The 16,185-nt window shown below is 39.5% G+C and overlaps 1 long non-coding RNA gene across 2 annotated transcripts in view; it reads left to right on the top strand.

Annotated features, from left to right (window-relative positions):
- The window catches only part of LOC109569655 (uncharacterized), a 297,738-nt gene that overhangs the window by 245,565 nt on the left and 35,988 nt on the right, over window positions 1-16,185 (top strand). For both annotated transcript variants that reach the window (XR_011570842.1, XR_011570843.1), the window contains exon 5: window positions 1-16,185. This exon is cut by the window's left edge and continues 16,057 nt beyond it; it is cut by the window's right edge. This is a non-coding gene — a long non-coding RNA (uncharacterized lncRNA).

Genomic DNA, 16,185 nt, shown 5'->3' with positions numbered 1-16,185 from the left:
AAACCCCCAAAACCCACATTATAATTACTCTGAGATTTTTAGTTAAAAATTACCTGAAAGTAGACTGAATGTTTTATATGGCCATATAAAGATCAGTGTGATCTTATTATCCATTCACTTGAGAAAGTCCCTTGGGAAAATCTTAGTCAGGGTTACTTCTTGTTCCTACAGAACTTTAGAAAGAAGTTTGTTCTATAGTTTATGAATTGCGATCAGAAGCTAAAATTGAGGTGTCTGTTCTTTAGGACCTAAAAGACTTTTCAGTCTGTAGTTAAAAATTCTGGGACAAGAATCTATTTTGGGAGGGTATCGCACAGGTTTGCTGCTAAGTCATTTCAGTTGTGTCCGACTCTGTGCGACTCCATAGATGGCAGCCCACCAGGCTCCCCCGTCCCTGGGATTCTCCAGGCAAGAACACGGGAGTGGGTTGCCATTTCCTTCTCCAGTGCATGAAAGTGAAAAGTGAAAGTGAAGTTGCTCAGTCATGTCTTGACTCTTAGCGACCCCATGGACCGCAGCCTACCAGGCTCCTCCATCCATGGGATTTTCCAGGCAACAGTACCGGAGTGGGGTGCCATTGCCTTCTCCGGCACAGGTTTAGATGTACCAAATAATTATCAAAATTTTAATGTTATGTATAGTTTTTGAGGGAGTTCCCTAGTGGCTCAGATGGTAAAGAATCTGCCTGTAGTTCAGGAGACCCAGGTTCAATCCCTGGGTCCTGGGTTAGGAAGATCCCCTGGAGAAGGGAATGGCTACCCACTCCATTATTCTTGCCTGGAGAATCCCATGGACAGAGTAGCCTGGTGGGATACAGTCCATGGGGTTGCAAGGAATTGGACACGACTGAGTGACTAACACACACACAGTTTTTTAAGCACTTGAAAGATATACATTATTGATTACCACTTGATTCAGTTAGATGACTCCACTGGGAGGGGACGAGTAAGTATTTGCATCCAGCTTTTGCATTGGACTGGACACTTTCGGGATGCGTTTTCAAGCCAGGCTGCTGTCCTTCAATACTAGTACTCTAATTGTTGATTCTTTTGTATCAGGGCAGCCAAATTTCATGTATAAAAGTTCATCAAGTCTGGGAAACAAGAAAAGAACTTTCAGAATGGCTCATTGTTTAATGAATAAGCCGCAAGTGTTCTGTGGTTGCTGTTTTAAAATTTGAGGAAATGTATAGAATCCAAATCATAACTTGAATGCCAAATTGGAGCAGATCAAGCTCAGTTGTGAGGCTGCAGGGTTATAGCAAACTGTTGTTGTTCAGCTGCTAATAAGCAACTTCCAAGCATAAATGGGACACTCGTGTTGTGTGTTCTGAATCCTCTAAAGGGTTCTTCGTTAATCTATTTGTAGCTTTTTGTTATTGAGTAATGAAGTGCTGCTAATACACTGGAATCTGTATGCAAAACACATTAAATCAAGCATAATTCAAAGACTGAATAGAAAGGTGCAGAGTGAACTTATGGGAATTAAACTTTGTGGGGTGAGGTGGGGTGGGCTGGGGTAGGGAGAGTAAACTTTCTCTTACCTTTCATGACCACGAAGAAGCAGAGTTTTCTGGTTAGCCAGTATAGTTTTGGGGACTTCCCTGGTGGCTTGGATGATAAAGAATCCACAGGCAATGCAGGAGATCCAGGCTCAATCCCTGGGTCAGGAAGATCCCCTGGAGAAGGGAACGGCAATCCATTCCAGTATTCTTGCCCAGAGAATCCCATGGAAAGAGGAGTCTGGCAGGCTACAGTACGTGAGATCGCAAAGAGTCAGACACGACTGAGTGACTAACACACACACAATATAGTTTTCAACAAAGTCGCTGTATATGAGGTTCATGAATGACCAAATTAAAAAATAAAGATTATATTCTGCTTAAGGCTAAGGTTGTTCTAAATATGATATTCTTGAAGATTTATAAGTTATTTAGAATTCAGTATGCTTCAAGACCACCATTATCTAGTATAGTTATTTAATAGTTGATGTGTAGAAGTGCCAATTACAGACCTCACATTGGCAGAATACTGGTTAAATTAGATTTCACCATTTATGTTCCACAGCTTAAGCTGGAAACTTGTGTTAATATTGACTGTGATCTCATCTAATGGAAAAGTGCCAAAATTCTGTGTTGCAAATGAAACGCTCCTCTTAACCAATCTACCACAATTCTTAGTTATGCATGCAGCATATACATTATCCTATGATCTTGGATGGTTCTAAATTTAGCCAGTTCTCGTCTTGCCAGTCTCTGCCTTGCCAGATGTCCTGTCTACCTTTTTCCATCCTGTTCTGTGCTCTTGGAGGTTGGCCTTCATGGGCTATCTCAACAATCTCTTGCCTTCTGGCTTCAGCGTGTGTTTGGTGAGGGGGAAGCACCAGGAGACCCAGGGGAGCATGCAGGTCAGTTTAGTGCACATCAACCTAGGTGGCTGATGACTTCCTCTCTTGTCAGTCCTCAGACACCTCGCCATTTCTTTTTAATCTCTCTTAACTCTGCTTGATCTTTGCAAATAATACTTTCACTAACTTCCCTTTGCTTCCCCATCAGTCTGCCATTCTCCTGTCCAGACTCTGATTTTCCAACTAGGTCTTTACAAGCTAGATAACAGAAATTAGTCCCTCACGTCCCACCCTGCATGGGACGTGAGGGATGTCAGAGTAGATACGTATCTTCTCCATAATACTATAAGCTCTGAAAGGGCAGGGGCCATGCCTAATGCCCTTTATAATTTTCAGCAACACCTGGGGGTTGGCCTAGGTGTTAGGGCTTAGCCCATGGTGCATGCTTAGTGAACACGGAGAGTCTTACTGAGTTCCTCTGGGATCCTTAAATTTGTTATTGGCTTAAAATGGATTGTAAGCTCGTGATGTAGGATGTATACTTCAGAAAGTCAAGGACCACTTTTTTTTCAACATTTTTAGTATACTCTCATGTGATACAGATACTGTACCTACATGAAATAGTAACTCAATAAAAACAGAAGATGTACTCCGTGGGTTAGGTTGATTTGTGTTTAGTAGATGAGAAACAATTATGTTTAAAATGTTTAGATCTGATTTTTCTTTTACATTATCATTCCTTACTATTTGTTATTTTTTCCTGTTTGTGTTATTTTTTGTATATTTGTTTACATGACTTTTACCTCTTCATTTGTATTGACAGTTTTCTGAAAATAATGTAGGTAGAAGGAACATGCCTGGCGCAGTTAAAATAGGACTTAAGAACTGCGGAGTAAAAAGAATAGTTACCAGAACAGGTATCTTCACTGTTTCTTTGTAGTTCACGTTGCCAGTTTGTGCTTTGACTTTCACCATAATGCCGGACCTCTCCATACTTTGTTTCAAAATTATTCCCAATTCTATGAAGCGTAGCAAATATAGAAATAGACAGCGCTTTGATTCTGAAAGTAATAAGCTGTTATCATATTGTATTCTACTGGATTCACTTCCTACTTTGCTCAAACCAATGTTTTAACATCTAATTGCTCCAAAATGTGTGAAAATAGGAAAAACCGTTTGGAAGAATTTGCCTTTTGACTTCCAAAGAAGGGAAACTGCCTGGTTAGTTCAAAGAGTAGACTCCTCACTGTTCATATTTTGAAAACAAGATCATTTCTTCAACAAACGGAGGGGGTTGAAACACTGTGAACTTAGATTAAGTTAAGCTTTGTGTCTCCTTGATAAGTGAAACTGTTTAATGATAATTTTATTAGTCCATTTGGGAAGTGACCAAAGCACTGTTAGATAAGTTAAAACCAAAAAAGCACGGAAAATATTTTTGCCAACTGTTTCTTCTTGGCCTCTTGGCAAAGATCAACAATTACGTTCCCTATCTAGGGACTATCTCTTGTGGGCCAGACCGGATGATCTAATAGGTCTTTATAATCTCTAAATACTGTGACTTTTATCCCCAAGTGAACTACATAGTTTATTTACATAGAAACACACTCACAGGCTTAAGGAAATGCAGTATGACTAATGGTAAGAAAAGTGAGCCAGGATGACTTAAGTGACTTTTTTTTCTAAATAGGATAAGTAAATTAAAATCATAGACGTCCTCTCTAGTTCTCTTCCAGCATCTCAATATGTAGATCTTAGATGTCAGAATTTCCCAGTAGTGAGTGAGTTTCGTACCACCAGCAAATTATAAACATGTTTACCTGTTAAGTCAGCAAACCTTTGCTGTGCTTATCCAGAAAGCTCTTCAGTGGAGATTTGGTTTAATTGTTTTAATTTCACATTCTGTTCTGGGCACATGGGAAATTAGAAATGTTGGGAATGATAGGAAAATAAAAATTGCTAGAAAAATATGAGCATTATAAAGAAAGCATATTCACTGTTCATTTCAACATTATTAAGAATGTGTTTTTGTAGCCTTGGGCTACATTTATCTAGACAAATGATGCATTGGGAGGAATCTTATTATTAATAAAAAAAATTGTTTCCTCAGGACTTTGTTGGCAAAGAGAACATTTTTGAGGTCTCTTTTCTTTCTCTATGTTATACAAATATTTTATGCTTTCTCCATAAGGTAATACTGTGAATAGTGTATCTGGGACTAAAAGTCAAAATTTTTGTTCTTGATGCTTTTTAATTTTTAACCAAATCTTCTCCGTACTTGACATTGGCCCTCCTTAAAAATAAATATAGGGACAGTCAAGAGATCTTATTTCCAGAAGGCCTAGAGTTTCTCAGTTGATTTCTTGCCAACTCACTCTGGAATACACAGGGTAGAAGAATGTGGTTAAGATACACCAATTGAGCAGGCAGACAATAAAATCCTAATATTACCCATAGATTGTGTTCATGAGACAGTTGGACAAATTTCAGGGTGATCTTTATTTTCAGAGGTGGTGTCTGGATGCTGATCCTTTCTGATGAAAATAGTGTAGATGAGGAATTCTCTCTGAGGAGGACTTGATCAGTGAGACATCCATTCTATTGTGCTTTCTGCTTTCAGAGCCCTGAAGTATCATTTGGAAATCCCTTCTATTTCATCCCTGAGGAGTGGGGCCATATAAACATCACACATTGTTTTCTGACACCCTATGGCTTATTGCACAATTATGTTGCTCATCCATGAACCTTTCTTAAAAGATGGTTATTTTTCCATAGGTTCCCTTATAGTATATGCTGAAAGCCCCAGTAAGTCACTCCCAGTCACCTGTGTCATGAGAAGACAGTTCTCATGGTCATTTCCCATATGGGGTGAAGCATGATTTCTCATCCTGCAGTCTCACGGTTTAAGTGAGAATACCACCCTCATGGATATAGCTCATTTTACTAATTTATCTCAGTTTAGGTTCTCATCAGGGCTTCCCTGGTGGCTCAGATGGTGAAGAATCTGCCTGCAAGGCAGGAGACCTAGGTTTGATCCCTGGGTCAGGAAGATCCCCTGGAGAAGGGAATGGTTACCCATTCCAGCATTCTTGCCTGGAGATTTCCTAAATTCTAAGTGAAGCTGAAGCTCCAATACTTTGGCCACCTGATGAGAGCAGCAGACTCATTGGAAAAGACCCTGGGAAAGGTTGAAGGCAAAAGAAGGTGGCCGAGGAGGAGATACTGGGTAGCATCACCAATTCAGTGGACATGAACTTGAGCAAACTCCGAGAGATAGTGAGGGAAAGGAGGCCTGGTGTGTTGCAGTCCACGCGGTTGCAAACAACAAAGTATCTCATCACAGATTCTACCTATGATTTATCTTTGTTCTCAGTTACTTTCATAGCTTATGCTTTGAAATGATCCTAAAACTTAGATCCTAAAACTGTTCCTGTCTAGGGCTTATTCATGGTTGAGGATACCTTTGTTTTTCTGGTTTGTGTCTTCCCAAGTCAAGCTGGAAGGTCACTGTCTGTTTCTGTTTCCCTCTCACCTCCCTTAGGCAGCCCTTTCTTCTGTGTTCACGTAATACTTTGTTCAAACAGCTGCCCCATCATATGATGTGAATGTTACACATGTCTGTTTTACTGATAGTTTTTGTGAATTCTTTGATGGAGTGGACACCATTTTAATCATCCTTCTCTTCCCAGGCTGACACATAATAGTTATTTAATAAGTGTTGGTTCAGTTGAATCACATTTTCTTTCAATAAACAATTTTTGACAGGTCTGTGATTTAGGAAATATTAAGCTCAGATAACCCACCTTTGTATACCCCACACTTAAGTTTTGTATTATAGTATTCTGTAACATCTAGAGAATTTTTTCCTTTCATTCTACTATTGTTTCAGCGCACAAAATTGAATTTGAAATAGGGTCAATAGCCAAGTCAAAACAGGGTGCCATTGAATCTTGGCTTTTAAAAAGTTTTCCTCAGAATGTTGGGAGTTTCTAGAAATTAAAGGGTTTAGTAAGCTACAAGAGCAAGAATAAGCCCCAAGAGAAGTATTTGCATGCTTATCAGAACAAAGTTGACCAAGTTTCATCACTTAATTTTTATTTCACAGTAATCTCATGCAGTTTCCCTGCAGTGGGACAAAAGCACTAGGGAAGTCGTCTGCCTTGATATTGTACCTTTTCTGCATTACTCACTGAGTGTAGGTAGAACTACCATGGTCATGAAGATGACGGATGGTTGTCTTTGATGTTACTAAGCTTCCACAGTTGTTGTAGCTTCCTACTGAGTTACATTTCTAGTAGAGTTTTTGAAGTGTTTTTTAACTAAGGAATATATTTTATGATTCTGGTGGTGGTGGTGGTAATTTGTTTCATTAGTATTCATGATGCAAGCAGGATAGACACTAAACACTAAGTTACTTTCTACACTTAATCAAAATTTTAAAATCCTTCAAATGAAGTAAGTACCATTACAATAATATCTATTCAATTTAAGAATTCATTGAATATACTTAGTCTTCTGTTATCTTTTACTTTTTAATCCCAGGAATGAAATAAATATTGCTATCTAGAAGGATTTCAATACAACTGTACCTAAAGAGTTGATGTTACAATAATTAATCACTCATCAATTTCTCCAATTTTATCAAATGACTGTTAACTTACTACTGTTTTGTTTGCTTTTTCTCTATGTCTATCTCAGGTTTTAATCTATCAGTAATATGAGCTGCTAACAGTATTTTTAGTCTTCTCTGTTATACATAGATCATATTATATACACATATATACTTTATGTATATTTTGTCCATACCCATATTAGGCATGTATATATACTTTATATATATATATTTATATATAATACACGTTATCTATCTATCTATATATACATAAAGTAGTTTACTGAACATTTGTATTAGGTGTTGTGATGAATGCAAGATAGATATATTTCCTGCCCTCAAAGATATTGAAATGTAGTGAGGAGAATAAAATAATTACTTAAAAACACAAATGTACTAAGTACAATTCCAGAATGCTTGGTGAGTCAGAGAAAGAGAATATTTCCAAATACTGAAGCAGAGTAGGCTTCATAGAAGAGATGTATTTCGAGCTGGGGCTTAAAGAATAGGTAAGATTGTGAGGGATAGAGATTGGGGATAAGGTATTTCTGAGAAAAGGAAAATATAAATAAGGGGCTTGAGTAAAGAGAAGAAGGACCTATGTAAGAATGGAAATAGTCCATTCAGGCTTAGACATAGTCTGAAAATGAATTTAATAGAAGGAAAGTCTTTACAAGTAATCTGAAATCAGTTCTTCAAGGGACTTTAATGCCATGTAAAGGTGTTTGGAATTTTGCCAGGTAGCTATAAGGAGCATGTAGGTTGATTAACTGTGTACTTTAAGATGATTAATTAGCTTATAAAGTGGACAGGACAGTATGGGGGAGACTATTTAAGGACTTATTACCATAGACAGGTGATCTGTGTATCAGTCTGAATTAGAGTATTGGCAATATGTATAGAATGGAGGGACTGTTTGACAGATCCTGTCTGTGCAATTGGATTTCAATAGTAGATGAATAAGGATGGTAAAGATTTGTTGAAGGTTGATTGAGTAAATTAATTTATTTTGGATTTTAACAGTATCTTGTGAATGTTTGCAGAAATACTTGGCAGACCAGGAATGGAAGTAGAAGAAACAAATGGTGATTACTCAAGGTCATAATTTGGAAAATTAAAAGATGTAAAAGGTCGAAAGATTAAAATGACTTCACAAGTGTTACTGAATTAAGTACAGCTAGATAGGGTTTCCCTCATAGCTCAGTTGGTGAAGAATCTGGCTGTAATGCAGGAGACCCCAGTTCAATTCCTGGGTCAGGAAGATCCACTGGAGAAGGGATAGGCTACCCACTGCAGCATTCTTGGGCTTCCCTGGTGGCTCAGACGGTAAAGAATCTGCCTGTAATGCAGGAGACCTGGGTTCGATCCCTAAGTTGAGAAGATCCCCTGGAGAAGGGAAAGGCTACCCACTCCAGTATTCTGGCCTGGAGAATTCCATGGACTCTACTCTACAGTCCATGGGGTTGCACAGAGTCCGACACGACTGAGCAACTTTCACTTCACTTCACTTCAGATAGGACTGATTGTCTTGGGGGATATGTTGAAATTTTGGAGTTTCTATGTCACAAATTGAAATTGAATAGATTCACTAGAAGTGAGGAGTGGATGTGTGAAAATTAAGAGAGGCTTTCCTGAGGTTGAGACTGTTCCCGATTTTGATGAACTTCAGGTTGTAGCCAGGTGTACTGATGACTAAAATGAAAAGGAAATCAGTTTCATTGGACTTGGTGAGGCCAAGGCACTGAGAAGACCCTCAATGTAGCCAGGGTGGGGAAAAAAAGGCCATAAATTGAGATAGAACTAATTATAGAATTAAAGTGCCCCCAAACTGTATGGAAGTTCAGAAACAAATGTCCATTCATATTCATATTTCCATCTCTAAGAAAAGTGTGATACTGTAATTGGGCAAGTCTTAGTGAAGAAGCCCCACTCTTTCTGCTGGGTTCTAATAAGCAAAGAATTTTCAGTTGCTTTCTAATTTTCTGAGAATTCAGTCCACCTTTTGAAATGCAGATATTGTACTTATTCGCTAAAGGCAAGAATATAACTTCACAGTCATTGGACATGTTTAAAGGTAGTCAGTCCTCATTATGAATCCCATATTTGCAAATTCACCCACTGACTAAAACTTGTTTACTTGTAAACTCGAATTAACATTGGTGGTGCTTTTGTGGTCACTTGCAGACATGTGCAAGGCAGCGAAAAATTTGTGTTGCTGGTGTACACCGCCTCCCAGCTGGGGTTGACCAGTGTGACTCTGCCTTCTTGTTGAAGCTCTCGTACTGTGTCCTTTGGGGGATTTATTTATGTATTTTTACTTCAATGAATTTTTTTTTTTTACCATTTTTTGTTTGCGTCTTTGCACATTTTGTTGATGATTTTGCTGTTTAAAATGGCCTCCAGGAGTAATGCTGAAGTGCTGCCAAGTGTTCCTAAGCACAGAAAACCGTGATGCGCCCTATGGAGAAAATACGGGTGTAGATACACTTCATTCACACAAGTTATGGTGCTGTTGGCCATGAAATCAATGTTAGTGAATCAACAATATGTATTAAATAAGATGTCTTCAAACAGAAACATACATAAAACAAGATTATGTGCTGATCAGAGGCATGTAGGAAACGACCCCTGTATTTCCCCCAGGAGGAATTCTTCAGTATTCCCTAATTCGATATTCTCAGCATCTCTGTAGAAAGTAACTGCTAAACATAATGGAAGTCAACTATGCCTTGTTTCCAGTAAAGATATCCATCTTAGTTGTTTGGGTCCCCACTCAAGTTCCTTTTGACTCATGACCATTCCCTCTGAAAAGTGTATGAGCTTTGCATAAACACTATTCTCTTATTAATTGGTTGATGAAACCAAGATATGATCAATTTAAATTGTATTTTGAAGGAATTTTAGACCTATGGACAAGTTGCAAAATAGTACAATGTTCATCTGGATTCCCCTAATGTTAACATATCTATAACCACAGTTAGATTATCATAACCAAGAATTTAACATTGTTATAATGCTATTAATACTAGCTTATTACACCGTATTAGAATTTCTGTTTTCCTTTAATGCCCGTTTTCTGGTCCAGGCAGCATTCTGGGATTCCACATTGCATTTGGTCTTGTTCCTTGGTCTCTTTCAAACCAGGAGAGTTCTTCAGTCTTTCTTTGTCTTCCATGGCCCCAACATTGTTAAAGAGTACTGGTGCTCAGATATTTTGTAGTTTGAATTTTGTGATGTTTTCTCACAATTAGATTGAGGTTATCCAGTTTTGGAAGGATACTACTGAAGAGATGATGACATCATATCAGGGTCAATGACGTCAATATGTTATCTTACTGGTGATGTTAATTTTGATCACTTGGTTAAGGTAGTGTCGTCCATGTTTCTCCACTAGAAAGTTACTCTTTTTATCTTTGTAATGAATAAGTGGAGGATTTTTTTCTATTTTAAAATTTTCTAGAAGAGTGCTTTTCAACGAGCGAGCACAATATTGCTAATCAATTCCATTCTGAGCAGTGATAAGTAGTTGGCATAATTTTTAATGGCATTAGCTGACAGTCTAGTTGGGAAGATAGAAATAGCATTCACTAAACAATGTTATATTAATACAAGGAATGATATAGAGAACTACATTGTGGCAAATTGTGCAACACAAAATACAAAAACTATAGGATTGATTAAGGAAGACTTCTTGTGGGAAGCAGAAACTCCTAATGTACTCTGAAGAGTGGGTAGGGTTTTTCTAGGTAGAACTTTGTAATTCAGTGAAGTATATTGTATATTTAGCTCCTTGGGAACTGTGCTAGGATCTGGGAATGCATAGATAGAAAACAGAATCCTTACCTTTAAAGAGCTCTCAGTCTAATGAGCAGGACGTATGTGTCTATAAGTGGAAGGCAAATGTGATTGCTGTGGTATAGTGATGGAAGAGGAGAGGGTTTTACAGGTATGGCAGAGCAATACCACACCTTAGAGATGAAAAGAGCATAACCTTCAGGTTATCTAGCCCAAACCAATGCACTCTAAGAATGCCAAGAAGTTCCTGTGATGATGTTATTCAATCTGTACTTGAACATTTCTAGTCCCAACAAATTACTTTCTCAAAATATCTTATTCCACTCATTTGTACCTTTTACTTTTTTTTTTTTTAAGCTAAAATTTATCTCCTCCAAACTTTCACCAGGGGGTCTAGCTCTTTCCACTTTTGGCATGAGAGAATATTTCTACTCTCTCTTAGGAGGATAGTCCTTAGAAGTAGACATTGCATCCTTCCTTAATGTCCTGCAGCTCAGTTCAGTTCAGTTCAGTCGCTCAGTCGTGTCCAACTCTTTGCGACCCCATGAATCGCAGCACGCCAGGCCTCCCTGTCCATTACCATCTCCCGGAGTTCACTCAAACTCATGTCCGTCGAGTCGGTGATGCCATCCAGCCATCTCATCCTCTGTCATCCCCTTCTCCTCCTGCCCCCAGTCCTTCCCAGCATCAGAGTCTTTTCCCATGAGTCAACTCTTTGCATGAGGTGGCCAAAGTACTGGCGTTTCAGCTTTAGCATCATTCCTTCCAAAGAACACCCAGGGCTGATCTCCTTTAGAATGGACTGGTTGGATCTCCTTGCAGTCCAAGGGACTCTCAAGAGTCTTCTCCAACACCACAGTTCAAAAGCATCAATTCTTCGGCACTCAGCTTTCTTCACAGTCCAACTCTCACATCCATACATGACCACAGGAAAAACAATAGCCTTGACTAGACAGACCTTATTTCCTGTTAAATGTGAGTAAATTTATATACAGATCTTTCACAAGTCTTCATATATTTGTTTGTCAATTGATACGGCAACCAGAATTAAGATATTCTCAGGCTTTATAAGCAATGCTCAACACCATGTAACTAGTCTCTAGACAAAATAATTCAATTAATCCAGCCCAAGTGTGCTTTATTTTGGAGGCAAAACTGTTAGCTTGGCGTGTATTTTCCTTATAAATAATCCCTGCCGCCTTGCTCTCTTCCTCATCCCCTCACCCTCACTCTGATCTCCTCCCTTGTAAATATTTTAGAATAATTATTATATGAAGTCTCCCCTACAAGGTGCAGTTGGGGTTTTGAGCCTGGCTTTCAAAACTTATTTATTTCTGTCATCCTGTGTGCTCTTCATTTTGACTTCTTGTTGGAGTTCTCTTTGAATGTTAATCTTGTCATCTGGCATGGCTTTCATTTTCCCCCACTTTTGATATCTATGGATTTGATAAGGATAGAATCTATTTTTATCCAAGGCCTTAATAAAGTAAACAAGACCGGTCAAGAACAGAGCTCTCGCGCACGCCGTATATGTCTGGTCCTTTGACAATATAAACAGCTCCCATTTGCAGTGTCATTCAGCCTCCCTGTGTCTCTCTGGAGGGAACTGGCAGGGGAGACAGCAGGGCCTGCTCTTTGACAGCAATGAGCCTGACCTACACAGAGCCCAAGGTGGCACATTGGCCAGGTTCTACTTCATGGAAGGCGAGTCACATGGTGTCCTGTCCTAAAAGCCAGGAAGAGCCATCCTTGCTAAAGACAGAGATTCTATAATGTTTTACTCCTTATGGAATTTTCACACATGCATGGTCTTGTAGATATGGAACAGCATGAGATAAGTTGCCAGTGAAGATTTGGGGGTAGGGAATGACAAAAAAAAAAGGCAGGATTTAAGGCAGAATATTCAAGCATTGGAGAAGGAAATGGCGACCCACTCCAGTGTTCTTGCCTGGAGAATCCCAGGGACGGCGGAGCCTGGTGGGCTGCCGTCTATGGGGTCCCCCAGAGTTGGACACAACTGAAGTGACTTACTAGCAGCAGCAGCAGCAGCAGCATTCTGTTGATGGAACTCCAGATGGACCAGAAGGGAAAGAAACTGGAGAACAGGAGGCTAGCAAGGAATGCCAGAGGTACCCAGGAAGTGAGGAGGCAAAGGACTTAGACAAAGACAGTAGTGAAAAGTGAAGAGAAAGGAACAAATCAGAGATATGTGTTCCATCGAAGAGAAATAAAATTTTGTGTCTAAAAGTGAGTTTGGGGAGGGAGGAGGAGGGACCAGTAAAAGACAACTGGCACATTTTAATCTGAAAGAATGATGGCTCGGTAGGCAGAAACAAAGGAGCTGGTAAAGGGAATCCTGTTTAGGGTGAGATTGGCTTTTCTTGTGTCTGTGTTTGACTTAATGGTGACGAGAGATGAGTAACATTCATCAGAACCTAAGACTGAAGAGTCATTGTCCACATTAGCATAGAAAGAGGATTTCTGAGGAATTTTATATTCAAGTTAAAACTTAAATGCCCCCCTGGCAAGGCAGAACTGTAGGATCACTGCAGCTGTATGTACCTTTAGGTTTCCTGGCACATTGGTGGGTTGTTGTAAAAGTAATACACATTGTTTCTGGTTGATCCAAGGATCTCTTAACCTTGCAGATCCATTTGTGATGTTGCAGCTGGTAAATGTGGTTATGAAAATCTTGGAAACAGAGGTTGGCTAGGATAAATGATGTCCAAAATCAGACAATGAGTCACAGGAATAAAATCCTGGGTTTTTCATTCCTTCACCATCAGCAGATATTCTGACAAAGCTGTCTGCTGCTGCTGCTGCTGCTGCGTCGCTTCATTCGTGTCTACCTACTTCTAAATGGAACATTCTGCTTGTTTCTTGCAATGAATGCTCAGTTTGTAGTCTCCCTACACCCAGATGCACACACACAAATGAGTGCTCAAGAGAGAATACAAGGATATTAACTTGAAGCCCCATCACAGCCTTTAGAGAAGACCCTGTTACTAAGCTCTTGATGATCATCATCACCAGATATTCATTAAGCACCTGATTGTGCCTATGCTAAGGATGTGCACACACTAGGAAAGCAAAAGTCACATGGCTTTACCCATGTAGAGTTCATGTCTGGGCATGTAGACCCTCCATACAAGAGGAAGAGAGAAAATAATGTAAAATGGACCGACAAAAACACTCAATGAACAAGGACTCAGTTTATGTTGTACTGGAGAAAGGGAAATTGGGCAAGGCATTTTTGGTTAAGCTGATAGGGAACCTCCTCTCTCATCTTCACAAGCTTCCCTTTAATCAGTCTCCCTAAAGATTTTGGCTAATCAGATTCTATACTGTGGGGTGGTCTGAAGACCCAAGAGCTAAATGTTTTACTCTTTGTTCATTTTTATTGTTGGTTCCTATTATTAGACATGAGCATTTTCCTTTTAAGTCCAATATATCATTCTTTTTCTTGTGAGCAAACATTGCCTATTCCTGATATGGCATCAGTGCAGGTGTTCTGATGTCTGGTTCTAACCTTAGATTATCTAGATCAGAGGCCTATCAAACTTTTATCTATAAAGCTCCAGAGAGGAAACATTGTAGACTTTGCTGGCCATATGATCCTTGTTACAACTGAACTATTTTGTAGTAACAAAGATGCTGTAGACAAGAGAAAACAAATAGGTGTGATGAGGTCCCAATAAACAGGGTCTGTACTGAGTTTGACTCCAGAGCTGTGATTTGCTGATTTAGAAAAGGCAGAGGAACCAGAGATCAAATTGCCAACATCCGCTGGATCATCAAAAAAGCAAGAGAGTTCCAGAAAAACATCTATTTCTGCTTTATTGACTATGCCAAAGCCTTTGACTGTGTGGATCACAATAAACTGTGGAAAATTCTTAAAGAGATGGGAATACCAGACCACCTGACCTGCCTCTTGAGAAACCTGTATGCTGGTCAGGAAGCAACAGTTAGAACTGGACATGGAACAACAGACTGGTTCCAAATAGGAAAAGGAGTACGTCAAGGCTGTATATTGTCACCCTGCTTATTTAACTTCTATGCAGAGTACATCATGAGAAACGCTGGACTGAAAGAAACACAAGCTGGAATCAAGATTGCCAGGAGAAATATCAATAACCTCAGATATGCAGATGGCACCGCCCTTATGGCAGAAAGTGAAGAGGAACTAAAAAGCCTCTTGATGAAAGTGAAAGTGGAGAGTGAAAAAGTTGGCTTAAAGCTCAACATTCAGAAAATGAAGATCATGGCATCTGGTCCCATCATTTCATGGGAAATAGATGGGGAAACAATGGAAACAGTGTCAGACTTCATTTTTGGGGGCTCCAAGAGCAACTGAACTGAACTGAACTGAACTGAACTGAAAATCACTGCAGATGGTGATTGCAGCCATGAAATTAAAAGACGCTTACTCCTTGGAAGGAAAGTTATGACCAACCTAGATAGCATATTCAAAAGCAGAGACATTACTTTGCCAATAAAGGTTCATCTAGTCAAGGCTATGGTTTTTCCTGTGGTCATGTATGGATGTGAGAGTTGGACTGTGAAGAAAGCTGAGCACCGAAGAATTGATGCTTTCGAACTGTGGTGTTGGAGAAGACTCTTGAGAGTCCCTTGGACTGCAAGGAGTTCCAACCAGTTCATCCTAAAGGAGATCAGTCCTGGGTGTTCACTGGAAGGACTGATGCTAAAGCTGAAACTCCAATACTTTGGCCACCTCATGCGAAGAGTTGACTCATTGGAAAAGACCAGATGCTGGGAGGGATTGGGGGTAGGAGGAGAAGGGGATGACAAAGGATGAGATGGCTGGATGGCATCACCGACTCAATGGACATGAGTTTGAGTAAACTCCGGGAGTTGGTAATGGACAGGGAGGCCTGGCGTGCTGTAATTCATGGGGTCGCAAAGATTCGGACACGACCGAGTGACTGAAATGAACTGAACTGAACTGAAACTAAAAGAAAGAAGTTTGTTTGCTAACAAAAATGTGTTAAAAACCAACTCAGAGGGAGGGGCTAATTGAAAGAGTAACAATGAAACATATACATTAACACAGGTAAAATAGAGAGCCAGTGGGAATTTGGTATATGACACAGCGAGCTCAAACCCTAGAGGTGTGGGGTGGGGTGAGAGGTGGGAGGAAAGTTCAAGAGGGAGGAGACCTGTGTATTATGGCTAATTATGGTTAGTTCATGTTGTTGTATGTCAGGAATTAACACAATATTGTAAAGCAATTATCCTCCAATAAAGAAGAAACAAAACAAAACCCAACCCATATCTCCCTATATGTGATGAAAACTTCTTGGCCAGTAGAGAGAGTAATATGAAGAAATGGCAAAGTTCGTCTGAGGTCTTCAGTCACAGCATTTCTCAGCAAATATAACTGCTCTCATCTATAATTTGTCATTTTAGTCAAA

This window comes from Bos indicus, chromosome 15 (genome assembly GCF_029378745.1).
Source record: "Bos indicus isolate NIAB-ARS_2022 breed Sahiwal x Tharparkar chromosome 15, NIAB-ARS_B.indTharparkar_mat_pri_1.0, whole genome shotgun sequence".
NCBI classification, from domain to species: Eukaryota; Metazoa; Chordata; class Mammalia; order Artiodactyla; family Bovidae; genus Bos; species Bos indicus.
Note: the sequence above shows the minus strand (reverse complement) of the source record. Positions and strands in the feature narration are given on the sequence as shown.